Here is a 21,797-nt window from a genome sequence, read left to right as displayed (position 1 = left end):
CATAGGTACATACATGGCAGTGTGTTTTGCTTCCTTTCTCCCCTTCACCCACATTTGGCATTTCTCCCCAGGCTATCCCTCCCCACCTCCCCCTCCCACTGGCCCTCCCCTTTTCCCCCCAATAGACCCCAGTGTTTAGTACTCCCCTCCCTGTGTCCATGTGTTCTCATTTTTCATCACCCGCCTATGAGTGAGAATATGCGGTGTTTCATTTTCTGTTCTTGTGTCAGTTTGCTGAGGATGATGTTCTCCAGATTCATCCATGTCCCTACAAACGACACAAACTCATCATTTCTGATTGCTGCATAATATTCCATGGTGTATATGTGCCACATTTTTCCAATCCAGTCTATTATCAATGGGCATTTGGGTTGATTCCAGGTCTTTGCTATTGTAAACAGTGCTGCAATGAACATTCGTGTACATGTGTCCTTATAGTAGAATGATTTATAGTCCTTTGGATATATACCCAGTAATGGGATTGCTGGGTCAAATGGAATTTCTATTTCTAAGGCCTTGAGGAATCGCCACACTGTCTTCCACAATGGTTGAACTAATTTACACTCCCACCAACAGTGTAAAAGTGTTCCTTTTTCTCCACATCCTCTCCAGCATCTGTTGTCTCCATATTTGTTAATGATCGCCATTCTAACTGGCGTGAGATGGTATCTCAATGTGGTTTTGATTTGCATCTCTCTGATGACCAGTGACAGTGAGCATTTTTTCATATGATTGTTGGCCTCATATATGTCTTCTTTCGTAAAGTGTCTGTTCATATCCTTTGCCCACTTTTGAATGGGCTTGTTTGCTTTTTCCTGTAAATCTGTTTGAGTTCTTTGTAAATTCTGGCTATCAGCCCTTTGTCAGATGGGTAAACTGCAAATTTTTTCCCATTCTGTTGGTTGCCGATTCACTCTAGTGACTGTTTCTTTTGCTGTGCAGAAGGTGTGGAGTTTCATTAGGCCCCATTTGTCTATTTTGGCTTTTGTTGCCAATGCTTTTGGTGTTTTGTTCATGAAGTCCTTGCCTACTCCTATGTCCTGGATAGTTTTGCCTAGATTTCCTTCTAGGGTTTTTATGGTGCCAGGTCTTATGTTTAAGTCTTTAATCCATCTGGAGTTCATTTTAGTGTAAGGTGTCAGGAAGGGGTCCAGTTTCTGCTTTCTGCGCATGGCTAGCCAGTTTTCCCAACACCATTTGTTAAACAGGGAATCCTTTCCCCATTGCTTGTTTTTGTCAGGTTTATCTAAGATTGTATAGTTGTAGATATGTTGTGTTGCCTCCGGTGCCTCTGTTTTGTTCCATTGGTCTACATCTCTGTTTTGGTACCAGTACCATGCTGTTTTGATTACTGTAGCCTTGTAGTATAGTTTGAAATCCGGTAGTGTGATGCCCCCTGCTATGTTCTTTTTGCTTAGAATTGACTTGGCTATGCGGGCTCTCTTTTGGTTCCATATGAAGTTCATGGTAGTTTTCTCCAGTTCTGTGAAGAAAGTCAATGGTAGCTTGATGGGGATAGCATTGATTCTGTAAATTACTTTGGGCAGTATAGCCATTTTCACAATATTAATTCTTCCTAACCATGAACATGGAATGTTTCTCCATCTGTTTGTGTCCTCTCTGATTTTGTTGAGCAGTGGTTTGTAGTTCTTGAAGAGGTCCCTTACGTTCCTTGTGAGTTGTATTCCAAGGTATTTTATTCTTTTTGTAGCAATTGTGAATTGCAGTTCGTTCTTGATTTGGCTTTCTTTAAGTCTGTTATTGGTGTAGACGAATTCTTGTGGTTTTTGCACATTGATTTTCTATCCTGAGACTTTGCTGAAGTTGCTTATCAGTTTCAGGAGTTTTTGGACTGAGGCGATGGGGTCTTCTAGGTATACTATCATGTCGTCTGCAAATAGAGACAATTTGGCTTCCACCTTTCCTATTTGAATACCCTTTATTTCTTTTTCTTGCCTGATTGCTCTGGCTATCCAGGAAACCCATCTCACAGGCAAGGATACACAAAGGCTCAAAATAAAGGGATGGAGGAAGATTTACCAAGCAAATGAAGAGCAAAAAAAAGCAGGAGTTGCAATTCTCATCTCTGATAAAATAGACTTTAAAGCAACAAAGATCAAAAGAGACAAAGAAGGCCATTACATAATGCTAAAAGGATTGATACAACAGGAAGAGCTAACGATCCTAAACATATATGGGCCCAATGCAGGAGCACCCAGATACATAAGGCAAGTTCTTAATGACTTACAAAGAGACTTAGACTCCCACACAATAATAGTGGGAGACTTTAACACTCCACTGTCAATAATAGACAGATCAACCAGACAGAAAATCAACAAGGATATCCAGGGCTTGAACTCAGACCTGGAGCAAGCAAACCTGATAGACATTTACAGAACTCTCCACCCCAAATCCACAGAATACACATTCTTCTCAGCACCACATCACACCTACTCTAAAATTGACCACATAATTGGAAGTAAAGCACTGCTCAGCAAATGCAAAACAACTGAAATCATAACAAACAGCCTCTCAGACCACAGTGCAATCAAGTTAGAACTCAGAATTCAGAAACCAACCCAGAACCGCACAGCTTCATGGAAACTGCACAACTGGCTCTGGAATGTTGACTGGGTAAACAATGAAATGAAGGCAGAAATAAAGAAGTTCTTAGAAACCAATGAGAACGAAGACACAACATGCCAGAATCTCTGGGACACATTTAAAGCAGTCTCTAGAGGAAAATATATAGCAATAAGTGCCCATATGAGGAGAATGGAGAGATCCAAAATTGACACCCTATCATAAAAATTGAAAGAGCTAGAGGAGCGAGATCAAAAAAACTCAAAACCCAGCAGAAGACAAGAAATAACTAAGATCAGAGCTGAGCTGAAGGAGATTGAGACACGAAAAACCCTTCAAAAAATCAATAAATCCAAGAGCTGGTTTTTTGAAAAGATCAACAAAATAGACCACTAGCCAGATTGATTAAAAAGAAAAGAGAGAACAACCAAATAGATGCAATAAAAAATGATAAAGGGGAAATCACCACAGATTCCACAGAAATTCAAACCATCATCAGAGAATATTACAAACAACTCTATGCACATAAACTAGTAAACCTGGAAGAAATGGATAAATTCCTGGACTCCTGTGTCCTCCCAAGCCTAAACCAGGAGGAAGCTGAAACTATGAATAGACCAATAACAAGGTCAGAAGTCGAGGCAGCAATTAAGAGCCTACCACACAAAAAAAGCCCAGGTCCAGACGGGTTCACAGCCGAATTCTACCAGACACACAAAGAGGAGCTGGTACCATTCCTTCTAAAACTATTCCAAATAATCCAAAAAGAGGGAATCCTTCCCAAATCATGTTATGAGACCAACATCATCCTGACACCAAAACCCGGCAGAGACCCAACGAGAAAAGAAAACTTCAGGCCAATATCCATGATGAACATAGATGCAAAAATCTTCTTCTAGTCTTTAGCGCTCTCTTAGACATACCACCATCTACTTAATTCCTTCAACTAATAGTATATTTGGACAGCACAGACATATTTTAACATTGTAATAAACTCTTCCAGTAGTGCAAATATAGCTTAATAAAACTAAATACATAACCTAATTTAGTGTTTTAAAAGATAAAAGAGAAATATCACAAACCAGTGTGGCAAATATGACTTGCACAACCAATGGAGTTAAGAGAACTAGATAGATATTGAGAGGATATTAATGTAGATCTTTATCACATATTGAAATAACTTTTACGTGGATTAAAAGGTTAATTCTAAAACTTTTACATAGCAAACATCAAATGTTGTTGAACCTAATTTGACTTCTGCATAGGGAATGATTATGATGCTTACAAACAATGGAAAATTCACAATAGAAAAGATAAATGTAACCACATAAAAAATTCAAATTTTGTGTGCCAAACTGATTGAAATTAGAAAGTAGATCATTAATTAGAAGAAAGTATTCACAAAAAGAAATGACAATTAAAATATCATTCCCATATAAAGGCCCACAGAAATTATAGAGCCATAAGCAGACAATGCACAAAAAAACCGCAATACTGTTAGAACTGTCAAATTAGCAGGTTTTTTTTTTTTCCTGTGATAACATTAAATGTTAGAAATAATGAGACAGAATCAGCAAATTCCTAGTTTGTTGTTTGGAATTTCAAATTTTATGTATATATATATACACACACACACACACACATATAGCTATATATGTATATATATAGCTATATATATAGCTATATGTATAATATATATTATTTGAAATATATATATTTCATATATATGCATATATATATAGCTATATGTTGTTACATTGTTTTATAAAACATGACACACACACACACATTTTTTCTTATTTTTGATACAGATTCTCACTCTGAAGCCCAACCTGGAGTACAGTGGTGAGATCTCAGCACACTGCAAGCTCCTTGTCCTAGGCTCAAGCAATTCTCGTGCCTCAGCCCCTCAAGTAGCTGGGACTACAAGTGCATGCCACCATGTCCAGCTACTTTTTGGATTTTAGTGGTGACATGGTTTCACCACATTGCCCAGGGTTGTCTCAAACTCATGAGTTCAGGCAATCCACCCACTTCAGCTTCCCAGAGTGCCATTGTGGGCCACCGTGCCTGGCCAGAGTATAAAATTTCTAAAAAGATACATGGCAATGTATTTCAAGGGCCCTAAAAATTCTCATTCAAGAAAAAACAAACAAACCCATTCAAAAGTGGGTGAAGGATATGAACAGACGTTGTTCAAAAGAAGACATATATGAGGCCAACAAACATATGAAAAAATGCTCATCATCACTGGTCATTTGAGAAATGCAAATCAAAACCGCATTGAGATACTATCTCATGCCAGTTAGAATGGCGATCATTAAAAAATCTGGAGACAACAGATGCTGGAGAGGATGTGGAGAAAAAGGAACACTTTTGCACTGTTGGTGGGAGTGTCAATTAGTTCAACCACTATGGAAGAAAGTGTGGAGATTCCTCAAGGATCTAGAAATATAAAATGCATTTGACCCAGCCATCCCATTACTGGGTATATACCCAAAGGATTATAAATCATTCTATTATAAAGACATATGGACATGTATGTTCACTTGGGCACTGTTTACAATAGCAGAGACCTGGAACCAACCAAAATGCCCATCAATGATAGAATGGACAAAGAAAACTTGGCACATATACAGCATGGAATACTATGCAGCCATAAAAAATGACAAGTTTGTGTCCTTTGTAGAGACATAGATGAATTTAGAAACCATCATACTCAGCAAACTGACACAAGAACAGAAAACCAAACAACGCATGTTTTCACTCATAAGCAGGTGATGAACAATGAGAACACTTGGGCACAGGGAAATGAACAACACTCACTGGACTAGGTTGGGGATACAGGGGAGGGGAGGGACAGGGGTGGGCAGGGAGGATGGGGAAGGATAACACCGGGAGAAATGCCTGATGTAGGTAATGGATGGTTGTTGGGGAAGAAGGTTAGAGACAGCAAACCACCATGGCATGTATGTACCTATGCGACAACCATGCAGGATGCAGGATGTGCACATGTACCCTGGAGCCCAAAGTACAATTTTAAAAAAAAATTCTCATACAATTTACCCTCTTGAAATCCAGCCTAAGGAAATAAACTGATATGTGAACAAAGTTTCAGGCACACAGATGTTAAATGCAGTGATATTCTTAATAGCAAATAAACAGTTTAGTTAAGTGAAACACTTTAAAAACAAAATAATAAATAAATTATTAAATTATAATTTGTCTTATTATTTTGGTAATATAGGAAAACTTTATTGTAATGTTAGCTGGAAAACTAACTTAGAGATTGTATAGGTAATGAACTTAGCTATATGTTGTTACGTTGTTTTATAAAACATAAGCTAATTCTAAAAAAAAAAAAACCCTAAAGCACTGACAGAGTCTGACTTTGGTTGGTATATTCTGTTTTTGTTTTACTTTTTATATATTCAATTAGCATGTAGTATTTTGAAATAAAAAATTAACTTTTAAACTATTTTAAGGAACATCAAAAGGCTTAAATTAGATTTATAGGAATAAAGTCTACAGTAAAAGTCTACTGTTTCCAAATTGCTAATAAGTAAAATTATCTATGATGGTCCCTATTAATACCAAAGGTACCATTTGAACAAATTTCATTCCATGGTAAGTTACTATGATGTCCATTGTAATTCAAGCTAACTGACATAGCCTTTCCTAGGAGAAAAGCTTAAAGAATTATAGCCAGTTGGTTAAGCACAAACTCTGAAGCCAAGCTCCTTGGGTTAAGATTCTAGCCTCATTATTTGCAAAATCCCTCAAACTCAGTTTCCTCATAGGTAAAGTGGAGCAAATACTAATACTCACAACACTGAATTCTTACAAGAATTGAATGAGTTAATATGTTTCATATGCTTAAAACAAAGCCTAAAACACAATTAACACTCAACAAATATTAGCTGCTATGCTTATTATCATTGAAGCTTCCTCACAACACTAGTTTGAGTTCATTAGATACCTCGAAATGTATATGTCAAAAGGATATGATAGGCATGCATATGTAAAAATCTGTTTTTTTTTTTCATTGCTGTGACAGCTGAGCACTTCTAAGGTAGGTTACAAAAATTACCCTCATTAACACTTTGAAAGAAAAGTACAAATGGAGACCCACATCTCATGTCTACATGCTTTAAAAGCTAATGAATCATTAAATTAACAAATATTATATCCTCCTTGTTTGATAAATATTCTTCATGATGACCTAGAAGGCCACGTTCAAATTTAAACTTCTCACAATCCTTAGAATTCAGCATCTGCGAATAGCTGAAAGAGGAGAACCCTGCCACTGCTACCACCAACACCAATACCAGCACATACATGCATGGCATAGACAGAATTCTATCAGATAAATTCAACAAAGAGAATGAAATAAAGTGAGTCCAGTAGAAATACTGGAGTTGAAATATGCAATTGATACACTGAAGAATACATCAAAGCCTTTTAATAGCAGAATTGATAAAGCACAAGGAAGGATTAGTGAGCTTGAAGACAGGCTACTTGGAAATACAGTCAGAGGAGACAAAAGAAAAAAGAATAAAAAATAATGAAGAACAACAAGAAGATCTTGAAAATACCTCAAAAAGGCAAATCTAAGAGTTATTGGCCTTACAGAGGAGGTACAGCAAGTGATGGGGCAGAAAGTTTATTCAAAGGGATAACAGCAAACTTCCTAAATCTAAACAAAGATATCAAGTACAAGATATTCAAGTACAAGAAGGATATAGAACACCAAGCAGATTTAACCCAAAGATGATTATCTCAAGGCATTTAATAATAAAACTCCTGGGCTGGGTGCGGTGACTCACGCCTATAATCCCAGCACTTTGGGAGGCCGAGGCGGGTGGATCATGAGGTCAAGAGATCAAGACCATCCTGGTCAACATGGTGAAACCCTGTCTCTACTAAAAATACAAAAATTAGCTGAGTATGGTGGCGCAGCCTGTAGTCCAAGTACTCGGAAGGCTGAGGCAGGAGGATTGCCTGAACCCAGGAGGCGGAGGTTGCGGTGAGCAGAGATAGCACCATTGCACTCCAGCCTGGGTAACAAGAGTGAAACTCTATCTCAAAATAATAATAATAATATAACTCCCAAAGTTCAAGGATAAAGAAAAGATCCTAAAAGCAGGAAGGAAAAAAAATGACATACAATAGAGTTCCAATATGTCTGGCAGCAGACTTTTCAGTGGAAATCTTATAGGCCAGGAGAGAGTGGTATGACATATTTAAAGTGATGAAGGAAAAAACTTTTACCTAAATTAATACATCTGAAGAAAATATCCTTAAATCATGATGGAGAAATAATAAATATTCCAGACAAACAAAAGCTAAGGGATTTCATCAACACCAGACCTGTCCTACAAGAAATGCTAAAGGCAATGCTCAAATCAGAAAGAAAAGGGTATTAATTAGAAATAAGAAATCATCTGACGTTACAAAACTCACTGTTAATAATAAGTACACAGAAAAATACATAATATTATAACATTGCAACTTTAGTGTGTGACTTAAGTAGAAGGAGCCAATCAAAAATAACTGCAGTGACTTAAACATTACATGGTACAATAAGACATTTAAAAAATGTTAAAAAGTGGGGCAAAGTTAAGGTATAGAGTTTTTTCATTTTTGTTTTGCTTGTTTGTTTATGCAAACAGTATTAAGTTGTTATCAGAATAAAATAACAGGTTACACGACAGTATTTGCAAGCCTCATGGTAATCTCAAATCAAAAAACTGATAATACAGAAAAAATAAAAAGTAATAAATTAAATTACATCAGAGAAAATCACTTCCACTAGAAGGAAGATAGGAAGGAAGGAAAATAAGACCACAAAACAACCAGAAAACAACTAACAAAATGGCAGGAGTAAGTCCTATGTATCAATAATGTCATTCAATATAAATTGACTAAACTCTCCAATGAAAAGACATAGAGTGGCTGAATAAATCGAAAAACAAGACCCAATCATCTGTCACCTACAAGAAATGCATTTCACTGTATACACACATAGTCTGAAAAGAAAAAGATGGAAAAAAGTATTCCATGCCAATGAAAACCAAAAAAGAGACGGAGCAACTGTATCAGACAAAATAAATTTCAAGACAAAAACTATAAAAACAGACAAGTAAGGTCACTATATAATGATAAAGGGATCAATTCAACAAGAGGATATAACAATTGTAAATATATATGCACTCAACACTGGAGCACACAGATATATGAAAGGAAAGATTATTAGAGCTAAAAAGAGATGTAGACCCAAATACAATAATAGCTAGAGACTTCAACACTGTACTGTGAGCACTGGACAGATCTCCCAGACAGAACATCAACAAAGAAACATCAGACTTAGTCTTCACAATAGAATTTATAGGCCTAAGAGATATTTACAGAATATTTCATCAACAGTTGCAAAATACACATTCTGTTCCTCAGCACATGGATCATTCTTAAGGACAGACCATATGTTAGATCACAAAACAAGTCATAACCATTCAAAAAATGCAAATAATATCAAAGATATTTGACCACAATGGAATAAAACTAGAAATCAGTAACAAGACTTTTAGAAACTATCCAAATACATGAAAACTAAACAGTGTGCTCCTGAATGACCAGTGGTTCAATGAAGAAATTAAGAAGGAAATTTTTTAATTTCTGGAAACAAATGATAATGGATATACATACTAAAACCTATGAGAGACAGTAAAAGCAGCTCAAAGTCAAGTTCATAGCTATAAATGCCTACATCTAAAAAGAAGAAAATCTTCAAATAAACAAGCTGATGAGGCATCTTAAGGAACTAGAAAAGCAATAGCAAATACAATTCAGTAGTAGAAGAAAAGAAAGATTAGAGCAAAAATAAATGATTTTGAAATGAAGAAAATAATACAAAAGATTAAACAAAATGCTGGTTTTTAAAAATACAAAATTGACAAACATTTTACAAGGAAAAAAATGAGAAAACCCAAATAAATATACTCAGAGATGAAAAATGAGACATTACAATCTGATACTGCAGAAATTCCAAGGATCCTTGGTGGCTACTATGAGCAACTATATGCCAATACATTGGAAAAATCTATAAGAAACAGATACATTCCTAGACACATAAAACCTACCAGTATTGAACTATGAGGAAATTCAAAACCTGAACAGACCAATAACAAGAAATGACATCAAAGCCACAATAAAATGTCTCCAAGCAAAGAAAACCCCAGGTTATGACAGCTTCACTGCTGAATTCTCCAAAACAGTTAAATAAGAACTAATACCAATATTACTCAAACTTTTCTTAGAGTAGGAGGAAATACTTCCAACCTCATTCTCCTAATTTAGATTATCTTAATACTAAAACCAAAGTCCCATAAAAAAAGCATACTATAGGCCAACATCACTGATTAATATTAATGCAAAAATCCTCAATAAAATACTAGAAAATTGAATCCAACAACACGTCAAAAAGATTATTCATCATGACTAAGTAGGATTTATCCCTGGGATTCAAGGATGGTTCAACATATATGAATCAACTAATGTGATACCTCCTATCAATAGAATGAAGAACAAAAACCATGTGACCATTTCAGTTGATGATAAATAAGCATTTGCTAAAGTTTGACATTTTTGATGACAAAAGTTTCTCAAAAGATTAGGTATAGAAGGAACATGCTTCAACATAATAAAAGCCACATACAATGGAACCATACCTAAAATACTGAATGGGGAAAAACTGTAAACCTTTCCTCTAGGATTGAGAACATGATAAAGATGCTCACTTTCACCACTGTTATAAAGGGTACCCAAATTGAAAACAACATGTCCTTGTTTACAGATAATATGATTTTATATTTGGATAAATCTAAGACCCAACCAAAAAACTATTAGAACGGATGAACAAATTCAGTAAAGTTGAAGAATAAAAAATCAACATACAGAAATCAGTAGCATTTCCACATGCCAACAACAAATAATCTGTAAAAGAAATTTAAAAGTAATCTCATTTACCACACTGACAAAATTAAATATCTAGAAGTTAACCAGAGAAGTGAAAAAATCTCCAAAATGAACACTATAAAACATTGATTCAGGAACTGAAAGAAGACACACAGAAATGGAACAAAATTTTCACGAATCAGAAGAATCAATATTGTTAAAATGTCTATACTACCGAGATGAAATGCAATCCCCAGCAAAAATACCAATGACATTCTTCATAGAAATAGAAAAAAAATCCTAAAATTTATATGGAATGTCAAAAGACCCAGAATAGCCAAAGCAATTCTGAGCAAAAATAAATAAATATTTATTTATTTTTAAATAATCACATTACCTGACCTTAAATTATGCAACAGAGCTATAGTTACCAAAACAGCATGATACTTACATAAAAATAAATTCATGCATCTACAGTGAACTCATTTTAAAAAAAAAAAAGGTGCCAAGAACATATATTGGGGAAAGGAGAGTCTCTCTAAATGGTGCTGGGAAAAGTAGGTATCTATATGCAAAGCAATGAAACTAGGCTCCTCTCTCTTGCCATATACAAATATAAAATCAAAATCAATGAAAAACTTAAATCTAAGACCTCAAACTATGAAACTACTACAAGAAAACATCAGGGAAACTCTCCAAGACACTAGAATGGGTAGAGATTTCTTAAGCAATACCCAAAAACCAGGAAACCAAAGCAAAATTGAACAAATGGGATCACATCAGCTTACAAAAACTTTCTGCACAGCAAAAGAAATAATCAACGAAGTAAAAAGACAACCCATAGAATGGGAGAAAATATTTTCACACTACCCATCTGACAAGGGATTAACCAGAATATATAAGGAGCTCAAAGAACTGCACAGGAAAAATTCTAAAAATCTAATTTTAAAATGGGCAAAAGATCTGAATAGAGATTTTTCAAAAAAAAGACATACAAATGACAAAAGTCTTATGTAAAGATGCTCAACATCATTGATCATCAGATAAATGCAAATCAAAACTACAATGAGATATCATCTCATCCCAGTTAAAATGACTTTTATCCAAAAGTCATACAATAATAAATGTTGGTGAGGATGAGGAAAAAAGGGACCCCTTACACACAGTTAGTAGAAATGTAAATTAATACAACCACTGTGAAAAACAGTTTGGTGGTTTCTCAAAAAACTAAAAATAGGTCTATCATATCATCCAGCAATCTCACTCCTAGATATATACTCAAAAAAAGGAAATTAGTATATCAAAGAGAGACACCTGTACTCCCATGTTTAGTTTATTACAACATTTTTCACATAACCAAGGTTTGGAAGCAACCTAAGTGTCCATCAATAGATGAATGGATAAAGAAAATATAGTGCATATACACAATGGGTTGCTCTTCAGCTATAAAAAAAAATGAGATCCTATTATTTGCAACAATATGGATGGAACTGGAAGTCATTATGTTAAGTGAAATAAGCCAGGAATAGAGAGGTAAACTTTGCATGTTCTCAATTATTTGTGGGAGCCAAAAATTAAAATACAAACTCATGGAGATAGGGAGTAGAAGGATGGTTACCAAAGATTGGGAAGGGTTGTAGGTGGGAGAAGTGGAAATGGTTAATGGGTACCAAAACAATAGTCAAAAAGAATAAGTCCTAATACTTGATGGCACAACAAGTAACTATAGTAAAAAAAAAATAATTTAATTGTTCATTTAAAAAATAATGAAAAGAGTATAATTAAATTGTTTGTAACACAAGGAATAAATGCTTAAGGTGATGAATACCCCACCTACCATGATGTGAATATTACACATTGCATTCCTTTATCAAATTATTTCATATAACCCATAGAGTATATTCAGATTATCCTAATGCCAAATTATTTCATATAACCCATAAATATAGACTAGTAGTAAAGCATACTTATTCTGTACCCACAAACATTTTTTAAACGAGCCAAAGTTTTTGATTATTGGCTTAATGGAGCAGGGTTCTCTGAGGCCTATTGTATGAAGGAGATGGTAAAAGCAGCAGCAAGTGTGCCAATAGCTATCTGAAGACTCCACAGATTTTTAAACACAGACCATGCAACTGCGTGATAGAGTTGCCTTGGCTGTGAGAACTGATTGCACATATCTCTTCCAATTCTGTGTTCAATTATGTCAGGTTGGGAGCTTGAAATCTGCTGCAGAGGAAGTATTTACACAAAGAAAAGGAGCAAATGCTAAAAATTGCAAATCATTCTCTTTTATTCTCCATTATTGGAGAGCTGGTTGTTTAATATTCATCACCACACCACTGTCATCATGCCAGTAAGTTCCAAATCTGCCTCATAAGAAAGCTCACCATCTAGGAAGGTTTTCTAATTTCCTCACTATCAAAGATATATAGATATATTTTTGTAACTGAAATAATTTTAGTACTCTTCATTGGAAGATAACTACTTTTTCTTTAAAAGCATGAATTATTATTACTGAGGGACCTCATGTGTTGAGAGTTTTAAAAATATTTAATAGAAAATTTTTAATATTTATATACAAAGTAGGGAGAACAGTGCATGAGCTCATATGCCTTTAATAATTAAGACAGATATTCCTTTATTTATACCGCACTCACCACCCATTTCTTAATAATTTTGCAGCAAATTATATATCATTTACTGATATATATTTAACTATGTCATCTCTGAAAGCTAAGTACTTTTTCAGTATAACTAAATGTAATTATTACTCCTAAATAATTCCTTTATATTATCAAAATATTAGCAGAGTTTACATTTCTAATTGTCTTTAATGATTTATACAATTTGTTTGAGTCATTATTCAAATAAGGCTTGTATCTGAATTGATTGTTTTAAGATTTAATTTTTTAAAGATTTTTTAATCCAGTGCTTTCCCCAACTTTTTGCTATTCATTTATTAAAAAACAACCGGCCAGGCACAGTGGCTCTCACCTGTAATCCCAGCACTTTGGAAGGCCGATGTGGGCGGATCATCTGAAGCTGGGGGTGAGATCAGTATGACCAACATGGAGAAACCCCATCTCTATTAAAAATACAAAATTAGCCAGCATGGTAGTGAATGCATGTAATCCCAGCTACTCCAGAGGCTGAGGTAGGAGAACCTGGGGTGGAGGTTTCAGCAAACCAAGATTGTGCCATTGCATTCCAGCCTGGGCAACAAGAGCAAACCTCCATCTAAGAAAACAAAAACAAAAACCCCAGATCATTTGTCCTATACAGTGTTACCAGTCTAGATTTCTCTGATTGCAACTCCATAGTGTCATTTAATATGTTCCTCTGTCCCTTATATTGCTTTTGAATTGGTGATGGTTAACTCCAGAGAATTGATCACATTCTGGTTTTATTTTTGAGGGACAGAAAAAGGGAAGGTGGGCTAGATATGGTGGCTCATGCCTATAATCCTGGCACTTTGGGAGGCTGAGGTGGGAGGATCACTTGAGCCTAGGAGTTCAGGACCAGCCTAAGCAACAGAATGAGTGAGGCCTCATCTCTACAGAAGAAAAAATCCACATATGGTGGCATGCTCCTGTGATCCCAGCTACTTGGGAAGCTAAGGTGGCAGGATGACTTGAGCCTGGAAAGTCAAGGTTATAGTGAGCCGTGATTGCACCACTGTACACCAGTCTGGACAAAAGAGCAAGACCCTTGTTTTAACTCATTTTTTATACTTACTTCTCTCTATATTCAAAAGCTATTTCTTTAATTGCAGTAGCTTCAGGGGTACATGTAGTTTTTAGTTACATGGGTGAATTGCATAGTAAAGTAGGTTTTTAGTGTAACCATCACACATATAGTGTACACTGTAGTCAGCAGGTGATTTTTTTCTCCCTCACCCCTCTTTCACCCTTCGCCCTTGAGTCCCCAGTGTCCAGTATACCACTCTGTATGCCTTTGTGTACTCATGGCTTTGCTCCCACTTACAGGTAAGAAGAGTCAGATTTTGGTTTTTCCTTCCTGAGTTTGTTTAGTTAGGACAGTAGCCTCCAATTTCATCTAAGGTGGTGTAAAAGACATGATTTCATTTTTTTTAAATATCTGAGTACCACATTTTCTTTATCCATTCATCAATTAATAGGCGCCTAAGTTGATTTCACATCTTAGCAATTATGAATTGTGCTGTGGCAAGTTTGAGTGCATATGTCTTTTTGATATAATGACTTATCTTCCTTTGGGTAGATGCCCAGTAGTGGGATTGCTAGATTAAATGGTAGATCTACTTTTAGTTCTATGAGAAATCTCCATACTATTATCCGTAGAGGTTGTTCTAATTTACATTCCCATCAACAGTATATAAGCATTCCCTTTTCACCTCATCCATACCAAATATATCATTTTTTTTTGATATTTTAAATAGTTGCCATTCTGACTGGGATAAGGTGGTGTCTTATTGTGGTTTAAATTTGCATTTCTCTGATGATTAGCAATGCCAAACATTTTTTCATTGGTTGGCTACTTGTATATCTTTGGTTTTTTTGTTTTTTTGGGGTGTTTTTGAGAAATATCTGTTCATGTCATTTGCCCACTTCTTAATGAAAGAATTCATTTTTTCTTGCTAATTTGCTTGAGTTTCTTGTAGGTTCTGGACATTTGTCCTTTGTTAGATGTGTAATTTGAAAATATATTCTCCTACTCTGTAGGTTGTGTATTTTCTGCATTGATTATTTTTGTCATGCAGAAGCTTCCTAGTTTAATTAAGCTCCATTTGTCTATTTTTGTTTTGTTTGCATTTGCTTTTAGTGTCTTGGCCATAAATTCTATGCCTATGCCAATGTCCAGAAGAGTTTTTCCGATTTTTATTCTAGAATTTTCATGGTTTAATGTCTTACATTTAAGTCTTTAATCCATCTTGCATTAAATTTTGTATAAGGTGAAAGATAGAGATCCAGTTTCATTCATCTACACATGGCTATCCAATTTTCTCACTATCATTTATTGTCCTTTCCCCAGTATATGTTTTCATCTGCTTTGTTGAAGATCAGTTGGTTGTAGGTATTTGGCTGTATTTCTGGGTTCTTTATTCTATTTCATTGGAATATGTATTTATTTTATACCAGTATCATGGTGTTTTGATTACTATAGGCTTGTAGCATAATCTGGAGTCTGGTAGTGTGATACCTCCAGATTTATTCTTTTTGTTTAGAATTGCTTTGGCTATTCTGGCTCTTTTGTAGTTCCATGTGCATTTTAGAATTGTTTATTCTAATCCTGTGAAAAATGATATAGATATATTAACAGAAATTGTACTGCATCTGTAGAATGCTGTGAGTAGTACACTCATTTTCACAATATTGATTCTTTCAATCCATGAACATGGGATGTTTTCTATTTGTTGTGTCCTCTGTGATTTCTTTCATCAGTATTTTGTAGTTCTCCTTGTGGAGATCTTTCATCTCCTTGGTTAAATATATTCTTAGGCCGAGGCAGGTGGATCACGAGGTCGAGAGATCGAGACCAACCTGGTCAACATGCTGAAACCCCGTCTCTACTAAAAATACAAAAAATTAGCTGGGCATGGTGGCGCGTGCCTGTAATCCCAGCTACTCAGGAGGCTGAGGCAAGAGAATTGCCTGAGCCCAGGAGGCGGAGGTTGCAGTGAGCAGAGATCACGCCATTGCACTCCAGCCTGGGTAACAAGAGCAAAACTCCATCTCAAAAAAAAAATATATATATATATATTCTTAGGTACTTTGTTATCAGCTATTATAAATGGGGTTGATTTCTTGATTTGAATCTCATCTTGGTCATTATTGGTATACAGCAGAGCTACGACTTGTGTACATTGATTTTGTAACCTGAGACCTTACTGAGTTACATATCAAATCTAGGAGTCTTCCTGGTACCAATCCTACTAAAAATATTCCAAAAGGCTGAGTATATTAGTCAGGGTTCTCTAGAGAGACAGGATTAATAGGATATATGTATACATGAAAAGGAGTTTATTAAGGAGAATTGACTCACACAAACACAAGGTAAATTCCCACAATAGGCTGTCTGCAAGTTGAGGAGCAAGGAAGCCAGTGGTGGATCAGTCTGGGTCCCAAAACCTCAAAAGTAGGTAAGCAAACAGTGCAGCCACTAGTCTATGGCCAAAGGCCTGAGAGCCCCTGGCAAAGCACTAGGTTAAGTCCAAGAGTCCAAAAGCTAAATTGAAGTCTGATGTTCAAGGGAAGAAAGCACCCAGCATGGAAGAAAGATGAAGAATGGACAACTCTCTAAGTCTGCTCTTTCTGCCTTTTTCTACCTTCTTTATTCAAGCCATGCTGGCAGCTGATTAGATGGTGGCTACCCAGATTGAGGTGTGTCTGCCTCTCCCAGTCCACTGACTTAAATGTTAATCTCCTTTGGCAACAACCTCACAGACACACCCAGGAAAAATACTTTGCATCCTTCAATCCAATTAAGTTGATATTAACCATCACACTGAGAGAGAGGGAATCCTCCCTTATTCATTCTGCAAAGCCAGTATTGCCATAATACCAAAGCCAGGAAATGACACACACAAACTATAGACCAATATTCATGATGAATACTGATGCAAAAATCCTCAACACAACACTAGGAAATCATATCCAACAACACATTAAAAAAAATAAGTCACTATGAATAAGTAGGTTTTATCCCAGAGATGCAAGGATGGTTTCCCATCGTCAAGTCAATAAATGTGATTCACCACATAAACAGAATTAAAAACAAAAACCATGTGATCATTTCAATAGATGCATAAAATCATCTGATAAAATCCAGCATGCCTTCATGATAAGAAAACTTCAGTAAAGTATCCATAAAAGGAACATACCTCAAAATAATTAAAGCCACAAACACACAGCCATCATCCTGAATGAGGGAAAGTTAAAAACATTCCCCCTCAGAACTGGAACAAGGCAAGGATGCCCACTTTTACCACTTCTATTCAACGTACTACTAGAAGTCCTAGCCAGAGCAATAAGGCAAGAAAAAGAAGTAAAAGGCATCCAAATTGGGGGAAAAAAAAGAAAATTATCTTTATTCACTGAGGAGATGGTCTTATCCCTTTAAAACCATCAGATTACCTATATTTATGCCCATTGGTGATAGACTAGACAAGGAAAATGTGGCACATATACACCTTGGAATAATATGCAGCCATAATAAATGAGTTCATGTCCTTGTAGGGACATGGATGAATCTGGAAACCATCACTCTCAGCAAACTGACACAAGAACAGAAAACCAAACACCACATGTTTTCACTCATAGGTGGGTGTTGAATAATGAGAACACATGGACACAGGGAGGGGAGCATCACACACTGGGGTCTGTTGGGGAAGACAAGGGGAGGGGTAGCAGGGGATAGGGAGGTTGGAAGGGATAACAGGGGAGAAATGCCAGATATAGGTGATGGGGGGATGGAGGCAGCAAACCACATTGCCATGTATGTACCTATGCAACAATGTACCCCAGAACCTCAAGTACAATAAAAAAATTTTTAAAAGGAATATTAACCCTTTGTCTCTAGCAGAAGTTGCAAGTATTTTCCCCAGTTTGTTGTTTATATGTTTGTTTATGATATGATTTCCCATGCAAAAATTTTAATGCAGCCAAAAATTCCAAACTTTATTTCTTCTAGATTTTGAAAAATTTCACATTCCCAGAATATAGAGAAATTCACCCATGCTTCCTTTCAGAACCTGTACGGTGTTGTAGTTTTTACATCTAATATCTGATGCTTCTGAATTTTAGCTTTATGTAAGGAATAAATAAAGAAGAGAACTAATGTTATTTTTACTACATGGCTATCCCCAAAAATTCTTATTAAAACTTTTATCTCTTTTTTCTATTAAGATGTGGCTGGCCTTACTGTACATTAAGTATTTATATACAATTAGGCCAATTGCTAAATTTTCTATTTTATTCCACTAAGTGGTCCATCTATCTATGTACCATTAACCAACTGCCTTAATTACAAAGATTTTGGACTATATTTTATTTTTTAGTAGGGTTGGCTCTGACCCCGCTGTACACAAACACTTTCCTCTCCTTTTTATATTTCTCTGTCTATTCTCACTTGTTTTTCTCTCAAATGAACTTTGTCATCAACATATCTAGCTATGGGGATAAAAACTGATGACTTTTATTGAAGTTGCATTAAACTTAATAAGCATCTTTATGATACTGGGTCTTCTTATTCAATAATGAAGTATGTCTTTCTGTTCTTTCAACTATTTTTGTGTTTCTCAGAAACTTTTCATAATTTTTCTCGTTTAAGTTTTGAACATTTCTTGTAGATTTAATACAAATGGATTAGTTTCTGTTTTAATATGATAAAATGAGGTGCCCATTTTAGTCTCATTTTTGCTTGTAAATACACTGTGTCCTTTTGTGTATGTTAATTTAATAACCTCCTATTATACTCAATTCTCTCATTTGTGATAGGTTCCCATTGTTTATTTAAATATACATATATGTAATCATATTACATATAAACAGATAGAGTTTTACTTTATTCTTTCCAATTCTTATTGTTGTTTTCTCTTGAGTTATATACACTGGCTAGTATCTCCGAAACTACACTAAATAGCAGTGGAGAAAATGGGCAATATTACTTGGTTTGAACTTCAAGAGTAAAATTTTTTATTGTTTCTCTATTAAATAAGATGCTAAATTCCTAGATGATGACTTTGGAGAGAAACAGAGAGAGAGATATTATGTTAAGTATCTGTTAATATTAGTATTTTGTTATTTATAATATGAATGGCTATTAAATGTTATATAAACACCTCTACATATTTATATGTGATCATATAATTTTTGTCTGCATAGTTTTTTAAAATATGTCATAAATATTTAATGTAATTTCTACTGTTGAACCACTGTTACATTTCTGGGATTAATCCCAGTACACTGTCATAATGCATTATTTTTCAAATGTGCTATTGAATTCTGCTTATTAATACTTTATTTAAGACTTTTACATTGATATTTATAAGTGAGATTTTCTCTACTTTCATTGGCTCAATCATTGTCAGTTTGTGGGATCAAAGTTGGCATATATTCAGACAATGGAACTGAAAGATTCCTTCCTCTTCTATTTGTTCTGGCATACTTTTTTTTTTTTTTTTTTTTTGAGATGGAGTTTCACTCTTGTTACCCAGGCTGGAGTGCAATGGCGCGATCTCGGCTCACTGCAACCTCCACCTCCTGGGTTCAGGCAATTCTCCTGGCCTCAACCTCGTGAGTAGCTGGGATTACAGGCATGTGCCACCATGCCCAGCTAATTTTTTGTATTTTTTTAGTAGAGACGGGGTTTCACCATGCTGACCAGGATGGTTTCGATCTCTTGACCTCGTGATCCACCGGCCTTGGCCTCCCAAAGTGCTGGGACTACAGGCTTGAGCCACAGCACCCGGCCTGTTCTGGCATACTTTAAATGCACTGCAAGTATCAAATCATTAAAGAATTGGTAGAATTTCTCTATGAGACAAACTGAATCTGGTGGCCTTCTGCGTGAGGGCTTAATTGATTTTTTGTTTCTTTTATAATTATCATTTGGTTTATGTTTTATTGCAGTCAAATGCAGTCAATTAAATTTATTTTTTAAATTATTTTATCAAGATTTTCAAATCCATTTGCATAGATTTTGGCAAAGTCAAAATTTATTTTTAAAACACATTGTGTCTTTATTTGGAGTGATTTTGAGGGGATAAAGAAAGATGCTTTGGTGTCATCATTCTAACTCAAAGTTGGCCAAGGGAAGCATCTCCAGAAGCTCTGGTCACACGTACGTGCGTGGACACACACACACACACACACATGCACGTACATATACACACACATTTTAAGTAGAACTTAAAAATTGCTTGGTTTTGCTCCTTATTTTTAATTTTGTCTTTGCTTTCACCTTTCTTTTCTCTCTTTTTCATTATTTTAGAGAATAGTTTTTCAATTTTATTATTAAAGAAATAGCTTGAGGCCAGGCATGGTGGCTCACGCCTGTAATCCCAGCACTTTGGGAGGCCGAAGTGGGTGTGTCACTTGAGGTCAGGAGTTCGAGACCAACCTGGCCAACATGGCAAAACCCTGTCTCTACAAAAAAAAAAAAAAAAAAAAAAGAAATAGCTTGATAGGATTTTAGAACTATTTTTCTCTTTTCTAGGCAATTGATTTGTCTTATTAATACTAATTCTTTATTCTTTCTTTTGATTTATTTTGTTGTTCTTTTCTTAGGTTTTTTAATGGAGTGTTTAGTTCATTTGTTTTCATTTTTATTTTTATTTATATAGGTATTCGATGCTGTAAGTTTTCCTTTGATAACATAGTCATGTCCCACAGATTGTTTTTCTGTTTTTGTTATTGTTATATTTCAACAATTCTGCAATTTTGCCTTTCTCCCTTGAACCAAGTCGTTTTTAGTAGCATTTTTTGTAAAGAAAATGGAATTTTATTTCCCATTAGAATGGTCCCCTCCCCCACCTACCCAAACAGACTTGAAATAGTGATTTTAAAAAGGAAAACTGGCCATGCACAGTGGCTCAGGCTTGTAATCCCAGCACTTTGGACGGCTAGAACAGGTGGATCATTCAAGGTCAGGAGTTTGAGACCAGCCTGGCCAACATGGTGAAACCCGGTCTCTACTACAGTACAAAAATTAGCTGGGTGTGGTGACACATGCCTGTAATCCCAACTACTCAGGAGGCTGAGGTAGGAGAATCACTTGAACCGGGGAGACAGAGGTTGCAGTGGCTGAGATCACGCCACTGCACTCCAGCCTGGGTGATGGAGTGAAACTCTGTCTCCAAAAAATAATAAATAATAAAAAACAAATACTGGCAGTTACTCATGATTGTTTATGCAGGCTCATGGAAAAGAAATAAAATATTACACAATAAGCCCCAGTGAGAAAAGCTGGAACACAAGTGAATGGTAAGCTTCTTCCCCTCCTTTAGATCTTCAGTTCCAACATCATTCATTGGCATTTCTTTATCTCTGATTCCCTCAGGTACCATCTTGCTGTCTAGAGCCACAACATGGAGGTCTTTGGTTTGCCAGATATTTTAATACTGTCAAAAGACCAAACAGCATATGGTATCCCTTGCTGAAGTACTGTAGAGGGTATGCAGCCTCCTGAATAAATTTGTACGCAATAAGATCTTACTGAAGTTAGAAACAAAAGACATTACTTTTTTTGGAAAGGACTGGGAAAAGAATCTTCATGCATGA

This window comes from Callithrix jacchus, chromosome 3 (genome assembly GCF_049354715.1).
Source record: "Callithrix jacchus isolate 240 chromosome 3, calJac240_pri, whole genome shotgun sequence".
In the NCBI taxonomy this organism is placed as follows: domain Eukaryota; kingdom Metazoa; phylum Chordata; class Mammalia; order Primates; family Cebidae; genus Callithrix; species Callithrix jacchus.
This window is presented reverse-complemented; position numbering follows the sequence as displayed.